A 7,838-nucleotide genomic window follows, 5' to 3' on the forward strand; every position below is an offset into this window, starting at 1 on the left:
CAGTTTCTTCTTTAAAGCTGTTAAGACAGTGTCATCTATTCCATTAATTTATTTCTTTATTCATATTAGTCCTGAACGCCTTCGCAAGGAGAGGATTTAAGGAACGAGACGTTCAAGCAGTGATAAAAAAACAAAGCAACTATAAAAATATACAGCATTTTTAGGAAAAGAAAAACAAGTTTCCAAGAGGGCTTTTTCGCGGGCTAGTTGTGAAAGATGTTAAGTAAAGAAAACACGCCTGTGTAGTCGTGACACGTCTCGCTTTTTTTTTGCGTTGTTTCCTTTCAAAAACAAGAGATGAGCAAGAAATATTTTGAAGAGTCAGTGTTAGCCTAGTTTTTGTTTGTACGTAGCTAGTCTAAGCTCCTAACATAATAGCTGTTATAGGTGTGCTTTGATGTAATTGATACAACGCGGTGTGAATACCACATTTTTTTTTACGTTTCACAAACCTCCTCATAGGTTCCTGCCTCGGCAGGCTTGTTTCTTGTGTTTAGAGCCGGCCTGTTTTCTTTTTCTGCAGTTCGGCACTAGCGCAATCTGTTTTTTATGGCGCATATTTATACGATAATAGACGGGGTCTAACACTCATAGATAATAGAAAAAGTTTTACAGCGGCAAAACACGTTGAATGCGGCTGGATACCCGACAAAAAGAGCAATGTGTCAGAAGCAGCCAGAAAATACGCGCCCTGCTGCGTGGAGGGCGTGTGCCTGAAGCGGCGGCGTGCATATGAAAAACATGTTCCATGCTCGTGCCAACAGGGCGTGCTTTTCCCCGAGGCCGCTTTGAAAGAAACCTGCGTCTAAAGCCCAACATTTTGAGGCTAGAGGGAAATCGTGAATAATAGATAGCTTTCTACAAAGACCGGCATTTCGTTTTGTGCGTGTATATTTTAGTTCGGCGAGCATGGAATGTTGCTTAAAATAGACTGGTAAAGGCTAGGATGTGCTTACGCTCTGAAGAAGCTCGCGGTTATAGATGAAAAATGGAAGAAATAATTTTTTGTACAACTCTAATATTTCTTGTCCGGTCACCGAAAAACAGGCGCCGCCACCGCAAGCGCCACAGGCATTCGTCTTCCCGTGTTGTTACATATCCCCAGTGCTGGGCATTATATCTGCAGAAGATGTATGCATTGCGTGCGTAACGGGCGCATGAATTCGTTTTCGTATGCGAATGTTAAAAGATTTAAAAAGATTTTAAAAGATGGTAAAAGAGTTCTACATTTGATTTATTTCATTTCTCTGCAGAGAAAGTGGAGCAGGAGCTAAACGCACAAGGGCCTGACAGAGGCTCCTACCCTAGATAGCGAAATTCGGCATTCAGTGTCCACTGGTCAGAATAATAATGGGTACAATTCCTGCATTCAAGCTGGAAGTCAACCAGCGCCTTGAGCGTTCGGCTTTTTTTTTTTGTCCTTGTCTGTTCATACTTATTTATATTTCTTTCCTTTGTGCTGTGTATGGAGCAACCAGTGCCGTATTTATTAAAGTGATTGTATACGGACGATGTCGTGTTCGCTAACGGGAAACTTGTGCACGCACGACTTAGGCCGCTTGCGCCATCTAGCGACGAAATTTCCCGTCGCGTGCTGCCGCAGTGCATTTTTTCCCCCTCCATGCTCGATAGCAACTGTCAGCTGTCTGGACGCATCAATATGCGCCTTTGTATTTTCTTCGGTGGTTTTTCGTAGACGACAGGCATTTCGACGCTGCTGCGACAAATGTTTGCTTCGGGAGAGGTTTGACAGCTTTGCCGAGTTCGAAAAAACGTTCAGAGATTTTCAAGTCACAAATAACACATTGTTCGTGACAAAATACGGCATGATGAGCGCCTTTCAAACGATATAAACAGGGTAATTATAAGATTAATTAATTTCGACGCGAAATTCGGAGCATGTCCCTCGGACAGACATGCAATAAACTTTATTAGCTGAGTGGGAAGTGCGGCCATTAATATCGCGCAGCAGGTCAACCACACAGGATGGCCAAGAGCTTATGCGCCTCTACGAAAGAGTCAGCACTTACCTCAGCAGAAAGAACAAACAGAAAAAAAAACGGTGGAGCTGGTGTATGCATATGCGGCGCTGATGCAGCTGGCGAACCCCGATGGCGCGTTAAGAGCAGTGCAGACATCTAAAAAAGTGGTAGTTTGGGTAGGTTGGTAGAGCATATTAGAAGAAAATAGTAGTATACGACTTTGATGGTATTTTTGACTTGCTTTTTGTGTTCACAAAATCTATGGTTGCATTTCTCGCCAGGTGGTTGGGCATGCGCTTTCCTGTTTTCTTCAAGTGCTTTCTTGGGATAAACATTCTACTGTCAGTGAGTGATCGTCCAGTGCGCTCCTTTGCTCTGTCCCGTTGTATGGCGCTGTCTTTTTCTAACAGACATCCGACATGTGCATCTAGCATATATGCTCTCGGACACAACTCTAGGTGCCGAAAGAGTGCGGTCTCTGCAGAGGCTTTTCAAACGCCTTCCCAATTACGCCTGCAGCAGCCCGCGTCGTTTGTTTCCGGACAGTAGCCTGCCATCGACGCTCATAGCCTTTGGGAGCAGAGCCGTTCTGTGTAGCAGCAGCATCAATGCACGCTTGACCACGCTTTCTTTCTGCTTCATATTTCGCCTTTCATTAATAGTCAAACATCCAAGTAGAAGCACCGCATAGCAAGAGAGCGCTCATACGCGCAGTTCAGGCATCAGTCACGCCTGATCAAGGCACCTGCGTCTAATATATAACGGCTTTCGTTGTTTTTATTCTAATACGCGCGTGCACGCAAGCACACAAACACACGCACAAGGACGCGGGAGCGCGCGCGCACGCGCGCACGCATGCACGTACAGACGCTCGGAAAATCATGTGGGCCCGTAGTATATTGTTCGGGACAAGCAAGACTGACAGCAGCTGCTAATAGGCCTGAGTTAAGGCTTGGAATCGCAAGCAGCGAACTTACAACCATTAAGGAGCCTACACTGTTTGATCGACAATTTTCCAAACAAGAAGCACCGTAGAAGCAGACGACTTTCCTAATCAGCTCTGCGGGCGCTCAGGCCGCGCAGAACGTTAGAAAAAAAGAGTAAAAAACAAAAACAAATGCGAGCGCAAGAGCGGTAGGTAATTACGATGTAGGTGTAAGTGTTACGTGGCTGATTCCTTGTCTGATTACGCGTTGATCTGAATCGTGGCCCGAAGAATGCGCTGTTCAAAAATTTAATCCCTTGACAGACCACGGCCGACCACTGTACAAAGGACACACCGAGTACAGGCTGGTTTTCGTCCTTAGATGACGCGAGCACATCACGTCGTGTGGGGTGCCTGGATATACGCTCGGCACAGGCCATCGAGGCACCCTGATGTCGTGAGTACACAAACTTCGCGTCGACAAACACGACGTCGTGGGTATGCAATCACTTTATTATATGTAACCAACTCCTATTTATATCTTCGCGGAATGTACCTACAACACTCGAGCCTTTTCTTTAGAACTGCCATTTGCCTTGTTCGTGATAACTTTTCAAATCCACCCCTCTCACTGCCAGGACGAAAAATTACAAATGTTTTCAGTCGAGTGAAGAAAGGCACACTGAGGTTGCAGTAAAGACGAACGCTTATGTTACCAAGCCACGAACAATGCTGAAAAAAGGCAGTATACCAATGCAGAAGTCATTTTTGAAGAGATTTTTGTTTGACGTAAGAATTGGCTGCCAGCTAGATACCACCGCCCTGAGTGTTACGTTATTACGCTGGCGTGTATTTTATTTCTTTTACCTTCAGTCGCATAATTGTAGTAGATAGGGGAGGGGAGCAAAAATGCACACCAAATTATGATCGTAATCTAAAACATGTGACACCTAAAGGCGATATGGTAAATTGTGCAATATACCAGCAGCTGAAGCTGACCGAACATTTTGTGATAGAGGGTCTATAGTCCTACACAACTCCAGTGCCAAGAGGAAAATTCCACTCAAAGGAGGCCCTCCTGCCAATTGCGTGGACAAATTATCACGATGGTGTGGTTAATCTCCTTGGACTTCCTCGCGGTACATCGCTGTAGGTAGAAAACAAAAAGGAATTAACCACGCCCTAACTGGATTTACCGCGGTGTCGTGAAAATCGATCGATGAATCGCATCGACTGATGAATCGCATCGACCGGCTGGAGGGCCTCCTTTCGGAGCATCTGCAGCTTCGTTCTTGAATTTTATGCGAGTTTACCAGGGAAATGCTGAAAACAGTAAAGCACAAAATACAGAAGCAAGAACGTTAACTAAAACAGGTTAATACGAAAATTGTGCGATAGTGAATTTCTCAAAATTAATTGACGATCAATGTCAATCATGAGTCAGAATATGCAATAGTGTAACTGACAACACTATGGGACCAATTTATGTTGACGGATTGGGATCACTTATAGCAAGTCATTGTAGTTTCGATTTGCTCGTTTAAACTGGCTTCGTACACGGGACACCCCTGCGGCCGCTTTGAAGACGTGAGGAGGGCGCTATGCACACGTCTGGCCGCTTCGATAAGGCAATCATAAAAGATTCTCGCTCTCATGCGACAAGCCATAAAGGGATACCAACAATCATCAGAGCAGCGTCCTTTGTTTGACAAGTGCCATTGACTGGGACCTATCTGTAGTTTACGATTTCTCTTTTTCAATGCCAGCCACCTCGCTCAGTGTGCAATCGAAATCGTTGGGGAGATGTGATTCGCTTGCTTGTCACAGTATGGCGCCACAAATATGGATTGGTGGCTTACGTCGTAGCGCAAGCTGCTGCCATGACTGCTGAATTGTTGACTGTTAATCGCTACTTTGTAAAGCATTTACAGAGGTATATTGGTCGTTACAAGGCGGTATTTTCATTTCATTCCACTGTTTTTATTGTCACAGTATGTCTTTAGCATAAGGTAGTGATCTGCAGAAATAGATGCACACCTTGCGGAGAAGCCACGAAGGCTAGCGGACTGGGGAGCAGAAGGGTTAGTACAGGATTTGATTTGCCAACTTCAGCTTATCTGGCTGGCACTGAAATCACAGGCTTTGCCACCGTGTAGTAAGACACAGTTCCGTGCTTGCATATCTGAGCGCATGATTTCTGGATGCTTTGACGAGGCTGGTACACTTCGCGGCGCTCGTGCTTAGGTTAATAAACGAGGTAAAAATTGACGATATCATTAACGTGTACTTTATTCAACGAGCATCACTAGAAAATTATCCCGTGGTTGCGATTGCTACTTCGTTAACTCAATAGGAACCATCAGTGAGAAAAATGTCCTTTGGGCGTGACTTATTGCAGTTTGGCTCCAGCACGGCGCCCGATGCGGCCCTAATATGGTGTGAGCTCGGACTGTGTTTAAGACTACACATTTCAACAAGCGCTTGAGAAAATATACTCTCAGTAACAGAAGTTTTACTCTATGTTATTTTTTCGTTACTACAGGAGAGGTATTGCTACCTTGGACGGCCAACTTAGAGATCTATGATATTCGCTAGCAGCTCGAAGTGGCGGCTTTACTACTTGCGTAATGGACATGATGTGAAATGTAACTTCGAAAACGTAACTTACAAAAGGGCGAAAGCTGAAACGCGAATTATTTTCGCGCACAATTTAAGCAGAAAACGTGGACTTATTAGTTTATTTTCAGCAATGCGCACAGCAAAGTATTTATAGCCTCTCAGCTAATTAAATAACATTCGCTTTCGGACATGATGAGTTTTTTTTGTCGTTGAAGCCAGCTAAATATATAGTGGAAATGCACACACTAACACATCATTTCTGTGAGTTGGCGAAAGAAGTGCAACTTGTATTCAAAAAGGAAGTGCTCACGCACTTCGGAGCGTATTGCCATTTGCTTAATGGCCGTAGAGACAAAACTTTGAAAAAGTTACACTGAGCGGGAAATGCAAATGTCTATCACATGAGGCAGCCACTTTAGAAAACGGGCAGCCAGGGCAAGCAAGAAACATCACTGCTAAAGTCTAAAAAATGAAAAAAAACACCAGTGGCATTCCAGCAGCTTCTGTATCCTGATAACGGTTATAGTACAGAGCCATGAAAGCACTGAATAGAAACAGAGAGGAAAAATCATGGAAAGAATACAGAAAATACAGGAATGGATAAAATGTAAAAAACAAGGCTGCATATAAAAATAAGTTTTCGCTTTTTAAAGTGAAAACAATAACAACTCTTGTGGAAAGCGCTTAGCTGATCAAAAGAAGCAATGCGATTTCACGAGCGCAAGAACGGACGGCCAAAAAAGGCAGCAAAAGAGCTAGCTTTCTTACTTTATGTCTTGCGAAATTTCCCCAAGAGGTAAACTGGAAGTTCAGTAAACACTCTTGCATTAGCATATGCGAATATATTGTGAATATTTTGTGGATTTTGAATTCTTCCTGAAGCTAGAGACCATCGGCTGCACCGTTCGCGCTGTTATTTATTTTCTCAAGGGCACGTGGTGCATTTCCTTAACAACAAATGTTCCACCTGTGCAGCGACATGTTTTCCCAGGTTATGAAATTTCATAACCTCAGAGTACCATTTCACAGTAGTACATAATAAATTGAATTACATGTATACGATGACTGTAATTTTTGAGTACAAGAATTGAATTGCGGTTGTCGTAAATGGCGATGAGGAGGTGATGGTTACTCTTCGGGTGGAAGGCTGTTTCCTGGCATGGCTGGATGCCTAGTTTTAATTTATGTTTTGATCTTTCAGCAGCTCGTTTCAGTGAGCTATATTTGCCTAGACAAGTACCAGCTGTGCCACAATTGCATTACTGCAGGAAGGACGTTGAGAAAACATATGCCAAAAATGTGCTTGGTTGTTCTGTGCAGTTCATTTATATGAAAAATGGCAAGAAAAGTAATAGGTGTAACGATAAGAGACCAGATTCGGATAGAGTGGAGGACGTAACAACGCGGGTTAATGACATCCTAGTCGTAATCAAGAGGGAGAAATGGGCTTGGGCAGGACATGTAATGCGATGGCAAGATAACCGCTGGTCCTTAAGGGTAACGGAGTGGATTCCAAGAGAAGGCGGATGATATTAAGACTGCGGGGATACGGTGTCAGCGGATGGCAAAGGACACGGTTAATTGGAAGAACAAGGGAAAGACCTTTGCCCTGCAGTGGGCATAGTCAGGCTAATGGCGATGATGACACCAATTATATCATCACTTACCTTGAGCATACTGGAAGATATATATAGCTATTGCACGGCTACCATAGTCCTCCATAAAGTCAGCAATAAAATTCCAGTAATTAAAGGCGTCATGGAAGGAGACAGGGTACCACCAATTCTATTCACCGCCTGTTTACAAAATGCATTCCGAGGCCTGAATTGGGAACATCTGTGAACAAGAGTAAATGGAGAATTCCTAAATATTCTGCGATTCGCTGATTGCATTGCTTTGCTGAGTCACTCAGGAGGTGAACTGCAAACCGTGATCAGTCAATTAAACATGCAGAGAAAAACGCTGAGTCTAAAAATTAACATTCAGAAAATCAAAGTAATGTTCAACAGTCAAGCAAGGGAACAGCAGTCCACAATTCGAAGCGAGGTGCTGGAAGTGGTGAAGGAATACGTCTACTTAGGGCATGTAGTGACAGCTGATCCGGACCATGACAGGGAAATAACTAGAAGGATAAGAAAGGGGTGGAGCGCATATGCCATTTTCTCTCAGATCATGAATGGGAGTTTACCAATATCCCGCAAGAGAAAGGTGCACAACAGCTGCATATTACCGGTACTCACCTACGGGGCAGAAACGTGTAGGCTACCGAAAAGGGTTCTGCTTGAGTTAAGAACAACGCAGCGAGCCGAGTG

This window comes from Amblyomma americanum, chromosome 6 (assembly GCF_052857255.1).
Source record: "Amblyomma americanum isolate KBUSLIRL-KWMA chromosome 6, ASM5285725v1, whole genome shotgun sequence".
NCBI lineage: Eukaryota > Metazoa > Arthropoda > Arachnida > Ixodida > Ixodidae > Amblyomma > Amblyomma americanum.